The sequence below is a fragment of the Leptonychotes weddellii genome, chromosome 8, assembly GCF_054177405.1.
Source record: "Leptonychotes weddellii isolate Sample4059 chromosome 8, ASM5417740v2, whole genome shotgun sequence".
In the NCBI taxonomy this organism is placed as follows: domain Eukaryota; kingdom Metazoa; phylum Chordata; class Mammalia; order Carnivora; family Phocidae; genus Leptonychotes; species Leptonychotes weddellii.
The window spans coordinates 78,846,299-78,857,988 of NC_138376.1; positions in this window are offsets into that span (position 1 = coordinate 78,846,299).

The window sequence follows — 11,690 nt, forward strand, 5'->3', positions numbered from 1 at the left end:
GTCATTGTAAATGGCAAGATTTCATTTTTTGATGGTTGCATAATATTCCACTGTATGTGTATATATATATATGTGTGTATATATATATATATATATATACCACATCTTCTTTACCCATTCATCTGTTGATGGGCATCTTGGCTCTTTCCATAGTTTGGCTATTGTGGACATTGCTGCTACAAACGTTGGGGTGCACATATCCATTCCGATCCCTACATTTGTAACTTTGGGGTAAATACCCAGTAGTGCAATTGCTGGGTCATATGGTAGGTCTATTTTCAACTTTTTGAAAATTCCATACTGTATTCCAGAGTGGCTGCACCACCTTGCATTCCCACCAACAGTGTAGGAGGGTTCCCCTTTCTCCACATCCTCTCCAAAATCTGTCATTTCCTGACTTGTTAATTTTAGCCATTCTGACTGGTGTGAGGTGTGAGAAACAAACTGAGGGTTCTAGAGGGGAGGGGGGGTGGAGGGATGGGTTAGCTTGGTGATGGGTATTAAAGAGGGCACGTATTGAATGGAGCACAGGGTGTTATACGCAAACAATGAATCATGGAACACTACATCAAAAAGTAATGATGTAATGTATGGTGATTAACATAACATAATAAAATAAAATTTAAAAAAAATGAATAGGATTTCATGGCATTCATAATCTTTTGGAAATTGGGGGAAAATATATATGCAAAAAAAAGGCAATTTGGAAAACAGAATAATAATTAGAGAACATTCAGAGGGAGAAGGTGACTGCATTCATGGCAGGGCAGGGTCAAAGCAGGCTACCTGGAGAAGGTTGCTAAAAACCTCACTTCTTCCTCTAAATCATGCATGATTTCACACCTTCTTGGGATTCATAAGTAATTGAGATAATGATTTGGTCACAATAGTGACCTGTCACAATGGCTATGATCCCAATTCAATCCACAAAGGTTGCCCACTGAATTCTTCTCTCTCCTAGTCCAAGACTAAGTGCTTATAGATATCCTAAGATGAGAGAAAAGGAAATGAAGTAACATGAATCTGCTAATATTTCTTCATTCACACTGTCAGCCAGATAAGAAAGAGAAATATCAGATCTGCCAGTTCCCAAAGATGGTGTGTGTGTGTGTGTTTCTGTGTGTAAAAGTAAATAAATAAACAAGTAAATAAATAAATATTCTTTTTTCCCTCTTTCCAATTCTACTCAGGTTTCCACTAAGAACCTCCACTGAGGTGGTCAGTGACAACACTTCACACCCCAGATTGCTGTCTACTCTACTCAGAATGGGCTTACACATCCACCTTTGTGGATTGCCACATCATTACAGTATGAGGGGTGTTTGCTGTCCCGTACCACCTCTTTTTAAGAGTCTGTGACTTCCCTTGTTCAAAACCTTAATGCTTTGGTTTCCTTCCAAGTAAGTACAAATATGTGTTAGTGACCTAGATTCTTCAGGGAACCAGAATATTTGCTTCCCATTATATCTTATTGACACTAGCTAATGTTCAATGACATTTTTTTTTGTTGCTCTCATATGCTAAGATTTGTTTTTATTGCAAGCATGTTTTTTTTTCTCCAGAGGTTAAAGACTATTTCTAAAATGTTATTTAAACTTGAATGTATCAACTTATGTGATTTTATTCCTCATCATGATGATCCTTTCCAAAGTAACATCCGAAATGTGTACTGAAAGATGAACAAAATTTTTCCTGGCAGAAAACTGAAAATGGAATTTCCAGGTGAAAGATGAATATTTAAAGATACAGTAAAGAAATGAAGCAAATCCCACATGAAGACACCATTCTCCTCAAGATACAAGCAGGAAGAAAGAAAAAGGCTCTAACCCCAACTCCAGAGGGGTGGGATGTTTTTCTAACTGGCCCAATTCATTCATGATGATTCCATTTTTCTTGCCAATGATTCATTAGGCATGAGCATGTGAAGCAATTCTGGCCAATGATACATAAGGAGAAGTCTGGAGGGGGAGGCCATGGTATTAATTTTCTAACAGATACAAAGAGACATACTGAAAAAGCTACCTCTCTTCTGCTAGACATTGTTGTGTTTCAGATCTCCATGCAAACAGAGGGACGCTAGTCAAAAACAAGTCAATATGCTGAGGAAAAGGGAGTGTAAATTTGCTAAGAATGACTTCCAAATATTGTCATCATTGAGTGGCTGAATTAACTACCCAGAAGCTGTTCTCTCTTGGGATTTCATTTTCTGTGATTTATTAAATCTAATTTTTAGAAAGAAAGAAGGAAGGGAAAGAGGGAGGCAAGGGAGGAGATAGAGTAAAAAGGAGAGTAAATAATAAAATAACAAAAAATTTTAAAACTTTAAAAGCATTTTTAAGTGATAGTTTAAGACCAACTGGCAAAACTTATCATTAGTGAAGACTTCTTTCTCAGATTATAAACACAAGAGTGCTATGAAAAATAGAGTTTTAAACCTCTTATTTGATAGATAAGCATGCTGAGGTCCAGACACAATAAGTGCTCCAACAAGCTTACAAATGCTCCATGTAGCAGAGTCAAGACTCTGATTTGAGGCTTTCAATTTCAGGTCCAATGCTTAAAAGTGCCATGATAACTCTTTTAACATCTGTGAATAAAGCTGATGACATTTGTCCCAACTATCTCAAATGCTCAAAGGATATCATATTTGTTACTCATTTTAAACTCTTTTTTTAAAGATTTTTTATTTATTTATGAGAGAGCAGGCGAACATGAGTGGGGGGGCAGACTCCCCACTGAGCTGGGAGCCCAATGCGGGGCTTTACCCCAGGTCCCTGAGATCATGACCTGAGCCAAAGGCAGACGTTTAACTGACTGAGCCACCCAGGTGCCCCTACTCATTTGAAATTCTAAGCAGTGTTTTTTCACTATAGATAAAAAGTACTAATGTTAAAAACCAACATAATTCTTCAGATTCAGAAAAGGTAGTGTTATGCAGGAATAAATGACAATTTCTAATTCATTATTTAAAACTATATAACCACATAAAAGTTCATGTTTTTTCTCCTCATGCTATCCTTTAATAGAAGCAAGTCATATTGGGTCATGGGTAATTACTGAGTTTCTTGAAATATATAATCTGTGTTTAACCAATTCCTATAAAGATAATAACAAGGTCAACACCTACTTGATTTTCTCCATCCTCTAAGGTCATGCTAATCATCCTTTTGGAAAGCAATGCCAAGCATATTTTTAAAGACCTTTGATGTAGTATTGTTGAAAGAATAAATTAATAAAATGACTTCACATTTTAGAATCATTTTAATTACCTACTACATTCATCCTATTTCATCTTAGTCTGTTCTCAGATAAAAACTAAGTTAGATAATATTCAGTGCATGACATATAGTAAGTACATAATATATGTGCACACACAGGTGCATGTGCAGATATGTGTATGTGGGCACATGTGCGTGCAGGTGCATGCACGCACACACACACACACACACAGTGATTAGTCTCCCAATCAATCTTTCCGTCTTCCGCCTAGAGGGATATAAGCCACCTGATAATATACTTTGAGCAAAAGGGAGAAAGGGGGATTAAGATTCTCACACTCAGGGGCGCCTGGATGGCTCAGTTGGTTAAAGCAACTGCCTTTGGCTCAGGTCATGATCCTGGAGTGCCGGGATCGAGTGCCGCATCGGGCTCCCTGCTCAGCGAGGAGCCTGCTTCTCCCTCTGACCCTCCCCCCTCTCGTGTACTATCTCTCATTCTCGCTCTCTCAAATAAATAAATAAATCTTTAAAAAAAAAAAAAAGATTCTCACACTCAGTCCTGTTTGCACATTTGTCCCCAATCTCTCAGCCAGGCCTTATGCCTATGAATGGAGAGTACTTCCAGTTCAACCACGAAACAAGCATACTTCCTGTCTTCTGTTGCTGAGGCAGAAGATAGTAGTAGAGCTGAGTGCAGCAGAGGAGGTGACTTGTAGTTTGGCTTCTTTTTTTTTTTTCTTTTTTATTCATGAGAGAGAGAGAGAGAGAGCTAACATGAGCAGGGGGAAAGAGAGGCAGGCTCTCTGCCAAGCAGGGAGCCTGATGCGAGGCTCTATCCCAGGACTATGGGATCATGACCTGAGCCGAAGGCAGATGCTTAACCCCCTAAGCAACCCAGGCACTTCTTTAATAGACTTTGAACCAATTTTCCTGACTTCACAGGTATCTAGTACTTCCACCTTGTCAGACTTTTTAAGGTCTGTCTTCTTTAATAGACTTACTTCTTTTTCTTAAGATTTTCTTTTTTCAGGGGCGCCTGGGTGGCTCAGTTGGTTGAGCGACTGCCTTCGGCTCAGGTCAAGATCCTGGAGTCCCGGGATCGAGTCCCACATCGGGCACCCTGCGCAGCGGGGAGTCTGCTTCTCCCTCTGCCCCTCCCCCCTCTCATGCTCTCTCTATCTCATTCTCTCTCTCAAATAAATAAATGAAATCTTTAAAAAAAAAAAAAAGATTTTATTTTTTCATTTGAGAGAGAGAGAGAATAAACGGTAGGTTGGGGAGAGGCAGAGGGAGAAGCAGACTTCCCACTGAGCAGGGAGCCTGATGCAGGGCTCCATCCCAGGACCCTAAGATCATGACCTGAGCGGAAGGCAGACGCTTAACTGAGACAACCAGACACCCCTTGAATTGGCTTACTTCTTGGATTTTTTTCCTTGCATGCTTATATTTCTGCTTTTTTAAAACTGTTAAGTCAGTAACCACTCGTTCATTTGCTTTTGTGCTTCCAAAATTTAATTAGTATCTCTCATCTGGTGTTGTCTTCTCTCTCATGAACTGTTCCCACATGGGTTTATATATTTTTTCTTTTAATGGCATTTTTGTGGGGGTTTTTTTACGGGAACAGAGATGTTTGTGTCCAGTTCACCATTTACAACTGTATTTTCTTCAATGTATTTTCAAATGTTAAACCATCTTTGCATTCCAGAATAAAGCCTATTTGATCATGACATATTATTTTTAGTATATTACTGGATTCTTTTTTATTAATATTTGATAAATGTTTGTGTCCAGTTCACCATTTATAACTGTATTTTCTTTAATGTATTTTCAAATGTTAAACCATCTTTGCATTCCAGAATAAAGTTTGTTTGATCATGACATATTATTTTTAGTATATTACTGAATTCTTTTTTATTAATATTTGATTTTCCTTGTTCATATCTAGTTTCATAAGTGAAATATGTTTATTTTTTTAATTCTCTCTTTCAATTTCAGTGCCAAGGTAAAACTAGCATCATAAAACGAGTTAGATGACTTTTCTCTTATAATCTGACAAGTTTGTATAAGATATTCCCAGGAATAATAATACTAATAAACACCCAGCCTCCAAATACCTCCTATCTGGGCCTGGTGCTTTGGATAGGCAAGTGAGCGCTTTTAACAACAATATTTAATATTTTTTCTTATTCAGGTTATCCTTTCCTCCTTAATCACACTTAGTTTGTTTATATTTTTCCTAAAAGTTTTTACATTTCTTCTGAGCTTTGAAATATACAGGCATAAGGTTTCTTAATGGACATTCTTGTGATTATTAAATCTCTACTTATATCTTATATTTGAATTTATATCTCATTTTCTATAGATAATATTCTGTATTTGGGCCTGTGCTATTTATGTTTTTTTAATCAAATTTTTTAAGATTTTATTTATTTGAGAGAGAGAGAGAGATAGTGAGCATGTGAGTAGGAGGAAGGGCAGAGGGAGAGGGAGAGAGAGAATTTCAAGCAGATTCCTTGAGCATGGAGCCCAATACAGGGCTTGATTTCACAACCCTGAGATCATGATCTGAGCCGAAATCAAGAGTTGGATGCTTTACCAACTGAGCCACCTAGGTGCCCCTGTTTTTGTATCAGATTTGACAAGTTTATTTTATCTTTCTTTTCAGGAAACTCTTTAATTTTATTCATGATTTTTGTTTTGTGGTCTTTTTTTCTATTTCATTAACTTCTGCTTCCATCTCTTTAATTTCCTTTCTTTTAAATTATGTGTTTTCCTGTTGTTCCTTTTATCTTGATTTTGACAATCACTGTATATATTCAAATATGTATAGCGTCCTAATATAGACTATCAGTTGTTCCCCATACTATAAATTGCTCTTAATATAGGCTACAAATTGGCTTGATATAGAATATAAACTGCTCCTTAAGATCCACTTTAACTGCATCTTCTGAGTTTTGATACATAGTGCTTTAATATTTATTCAGTTCTAAATGTTTTCTGACTTCTAATTAATTTCCTCTTTAATGCACAAATTATTAATAAGTGTACTCTCCCACCAAATCACCATGCGGGACAGGTAGGAAGAGAAAATTTTATAATTTTTCTGATTTCTAAAATATTATTACATTGTGTTTGAGAATGTTGTTTGTATGATGTTGACATTTTTGAAATTTGTTGAGATTGCCATTGTAGCCTTACACAAGTTAAGTTTTTAAAAATAATCTGTGTGTTGGGGCGCCTGGGTGGCTCAGTTGGTTAAGCATCTGCCTTCAGCTCAGGTCATGATCCCAGGGTCCTGGGATTGAGTCCTATATCGGGTTCCCTGCTCAGCAGGGAGTCTGCTTCTCCCTCTCCCTCTGTACTTTCTCTCCCTCTCTCACTCTCTTTCAAATAAATAAATAAAATCTTTAAAAAAATAAAAAAAAAATTATCCGTGTGTACTTTGAAATAATGCTCATTTTGTTGGATACAAGTTATTATACATATATGGAAATATATATTCAAAGAAGGTTTGAGTTAGTTATTTAAATCTCCAATTCTTTCTCTCTTCAACTTTTCTGGCTGTGTTTCTGTGTTTCTGAAGTATACCAAAACTTTTTCTATGTGGGTAAGTTTGTCAGTTTCTCTTTGTTGATCTTCTTTATGTCTTTCAATCCTCTGTGGTTAGGAGCCTTGAACTGGGAGATGAAGAAATGAATCAGGAGTTTATAGACCAGTAGGAGAGACTGATGGGTACACTTAGAACAATAAAACCCAAGGCCTAATATAAGTGACATAAGAGAAAGAAACAAAATGCTAAGTGGTGTGAGTCTGACAATAAATGGGACCATTTCTTTTTTTGAATCATCTCTAATTTTTTAATAGCTCTGAGGGATGTGAACTCTCTTCTTTTAAATCTATGAAATTTCTTCAGGGAAGCTTGTGGAGAAAGGATCTTTACCTCCCATGCTTTGTGTTTCCTCCTCTCTCTTCCCTAACCAGCTCTGCCTCTTCCTGTTCAAAAGCTTCCTGTATCATATCCCTCCTACTTCCTTCAGATCAACTTATCTTTTTCTCTATTAACTATGCTCTTTTCTTTTAAATTTATTTCCATTTTTCTTTTCCTCTTTCTGTCTCCCTCCATTGATCATAAAGTGAAACTTTAGGATTCTTGTTTATTTATTGACTAATGTTTATGTTTGTTATTAAAAATAACATTCATTCAATTCAAACATGCATAAATTATTTGAAGAAAAAAATGTGTCAGACTTTTCTCCTTACCTTTTAAGATAATCATTACAATTTGTTTTACATTTATATGTCTACAACTGTCCCCCCTCCCTTGATAAAGCAATTAATGCTTTTTTTTTTTCCTTTTACAACACCACATTCCTATTCCACTCATTTTTAATGGGCAGGAGAATTTATAATGTTATCTCCTTTTACTAAAAGATTCCATGAAATTAATATGGTTTTTGAGCTTTTGTTATAAGTGTAAAATAGTTAAAGGAGAACACGTGTGGTTAATTTTTTTCCAAGTATTAAAAAAAATTTTTTTTTCCAATGACAATGGAAGATTGCATCTGATAAAGCAACTGGTCTGACTGGTGTAAGTCAAGGCTACTAAAATGCAATGCTTAAATATCACAGAGCCATGATACAAAAGAAGGTTATCACTAAAATATAAAATACCATATTAAATTCAAATAGTATGGTCATCTCCAAGGTTGCCTTGTCTTTGTAGTAGCATAGCTATGATGGATGCTTTGTTAAAGCTATAAATAACTTCAACATTTACAGCTTTATCAAAGAGTAATTATGATATAAAGAAAAATGAATATATCTGCCTCTAGAATTTCTGTACTGTTCTTGTAATTTTCAAGTTATATTGGGCATACATGCACATTCATACACATACACACTGTCATTTTTCCCCATTATCAAGAGATTACATGAAAAGACTATAGTCGGACATCACAGTAACATTGCAAGGCTGCTTGAGGGATAGTTTGTGTTGCATTGTGTGCAGTTTTCTGTCAAGGTGATTTCTATGGTAACCCCTATTTGCATTCTTTCAAATGGTGGTAAAATCTGCCATATCCCATTAAATATTGATAGCAGTGTTTCATCCACTCTTAAGCCCATTTGGGAATTCTTCATTTTGTCTACTGACTGAGACCATTCTCCTGCAGTATCAAAGCATCAAGTTTTTTACTGTTAAAATGTTAATTAGATTTTTAGAACCATTTTTATAGTTCTGCTCTTCATCTCAATTGCTACAAACATATTTATTTACAGTTCTATAATGTTCTCATTAATATGCTATGGAAATCTGCCATAGTCCATGGAAGTTAGCTTAATAACAAGCTGCAGAAATATATCCTTAAAGACATCTGTGAAACATCTGTAGAATTGTAATGATGCAAAATAACTTTTCAGCAAATGAGATAATAAGCAGATGATACCTAAGGTCAGCATTTTTTATGACCACAGCCTGTCTGCTAGTATGACTATTTCATGCTCTTAATAACACCAATACCACTACCTACCAATGGTTATTTGCTAAATCCCATGCTTATTAAAAGTGATACACGTATAGCCCAGAATATCTTGATGTCTAAAATAATAGACACAATCATACCATTTATTTATAAACATTTTCTTCCAAGACATGTCAAGGAGCCCTAGCCCTATCTCTCTCATCATTGAGCTACTGGATTAAATATTTATTTCTCATTTCACAGAAAACATAGATGTTAAAAGCCTAAATGGCTCGCTTATATCCATAGAACAGATAGGAAATGACAATGGAATTTCAAGTTATATCAGAACAAATATCCAACTAAATATAATCTGCTGTTCTTCTACAAGTTTCTAGTGGCAATAGCCCGGAGTTTGTAGTGAGAAAGGTATTTGTGTTACTTTGAGCAATTCACCTAATTTGTCAGATCTCACTACTTTTATTTGGAAAGGGGGATAAAAGTAACCATCTCAAAGTGTTCAGTAAGGAATAAATATTATTTACCTAATTTCCCTAAGCCTAGAAAAAATCATAGTAGGCAAGATTAAATATCACCTAGCTGAATGAATGATAAGTGGATGGATACATATGGCGCTTTGCAAACTATAAAGCACTATGTATTGAGATTACTGCTTTACAAGAGTCTGCCTATTTGCAGAAAAACTCCCAGTATAGACATAGGCATAATGTATTAGTTTTCTATTGCTGATGTCACAAACTATCCCAAACTTGGTGGCTTAAAGAACACTAATTTATTATCATATAGCACTGTAGGTTAGAGGTTCAACATGGGTCTCACTAGGCTGAAATAAAGGTTTTAGCCCAGTGCTGTATTCCTTTCTGGAGACACTAGAATGGCTTCCAGAGGCCACTCACATTCCTTGGCTCATTGCCTCCTTCCTTCACGTTCAAAACCAGGAATGTTGCACCCTTTCATGATAAAAACACTCAAGAAACTAGGAACAGAAGAAAATTGCCCTGCTATTATAAAGGCCATATATAAAAAGCCCACAGCAAATATCATATTCAATGGTGAAAAACTGAAAGCTTTTCCTCTAAGATCAGAAACAAGGCAAGGATACTGACTTGCATCACTTTATTTAACTTAGGACTGAAAATTTGGCTAGGCAAGAAAAAATAAAAGGCATTCAAATTGGAAAGGAAGAAATAAAATTATCTCTGTTCGATGTTATGCTAAAAATCCTACACAAAATAAACCATAAGAATTAATAAACAAGTTCAGCAAAGTTTCAGGATACAAAAATCAGCTGCATTTTTATATACTAATAGTAAACAATCCAAAAGAAAATTAAGAAAACAATACCATTTACAATAGCATCAAAAGGATAAAATAATCAGAAATAAACAACCAAAGAGGTAAAAAACTCGTACATTGAAAAATTCAGGATGCCTGGGTGGCTCAGTCAGTTAAGCATGCAACTCTTGATTTCGGCTCAGGTCATGATCTCAGGGTGCTAAAATCAAGTCTCATGTTAAGCCATACTCAGCGGGGAGTCTGCTTGGGATTCTCTCTCTCCTCTCCCTCTGTCCCCCACCAACTGCTCTTACTTGCTGTCTCTCTCAAATAAATAAATAAAATCTTTTTAAAAAAATGAAACAAAACACAAAACATTGCTGAAAGATATTAAAGAATACAAACATCCTTATTCAAGGATTGGAAAACTTAATATTAAACAGTCCATACTACCCAAAGTAATCTACAGATGCAATGCAAGCTCTATCAAAATCCCAGTGGTGTTTTTGTTTGTTTGTTTGCAAGAATAGAAGAAAAACCATTCTAAAATTCATCTGGAATCTCAAAGGACCCTGAATGACCAAAACAATTTTGAGGGGAAAAAAAAAAAAAAACCTGGATGCCTCACACTCCCTAATTTCAAGCATATTACAAAGTTACTATCTCAAACTGTTCAGGGTGCTATAACAAAATATCAGACTGGGTAGTTAAATAATAGAAATTTATATCTCATCGTTTTGGACATTTTAGAGCCCTGAAATCCAGTTGATCCAGTTCCTGCTGAGAGCTCCCTTTGTGGTTTGCAGACGGCAGCCATCTCCCTGCATGTTCACATGATCTCTTCTTTGTGCACATGTAGAGAGTAAAAGCTCTGGAGTCTGTTCTCCTTATAAGAGTACCACTGCTGGTTGGAAACCTCAGGAGATTCCCAGGTGAAATCTGAAACTGGTTCCCATGCAAGGGGAGCAAGAAGCCAAAGAAAAAGACAGAGCACTCCAGGTTGGTAGGTGGCAGGTTTACCAAGCAAGGGAACTTACTCATGAGACTTGTCTTGGGTGGCTGAATAACTAGATCTCCACACCTACCCACCAGAATTTTAAAAGGTTATATAGAAGCCTTAACTGGGTATTGCCACCTACCATCCAGATGATCTCAACTCTCTTTTTCTTTTCTTTTCTTTTCTTTTTCCTTCCTTCCTTCCTCCCTCCCTCCCTTCCTTCTTTTTTAGAGAGGGAGGGGGAGAGGGGCAGAGAAAAGGGGAGAGTGAGAATCTTAAACAGGTTCCACAACCAGCATGGAGCCCGACATGGGACTTGATCTTACAACCCTGAGATCATGACCTGAGCCAAAATCGAAAGTTGGACACTTAACCAACTGAGCCATCCAAGGTGCTCCATGGCCACCCTTTCTATGCACCCAATCTGCTGTATCTACTAAAGGGTGGGTTGCTAGGGCTCATACACCTGAGCTAGGGCATCAGCTTTCTGATTGCCAGAGGGTATCAACACCTTATGAGCCAGGAAATAGAAAACAGTGAGGATGCCCCAGGCTGTCTTTCCACGTACACTGACCCCACAAGGGCTTATTTATGATCCTCCACCCCTCAGTTTCCCATTGTCCAAGCCATAGGGTTAATCTCTTTAGAAAAGCTTCAACTATCAGTCCAAAGGTTTAATACCCAGAATTCATGAGTGATCGATCACCAGCCAGACTTCTC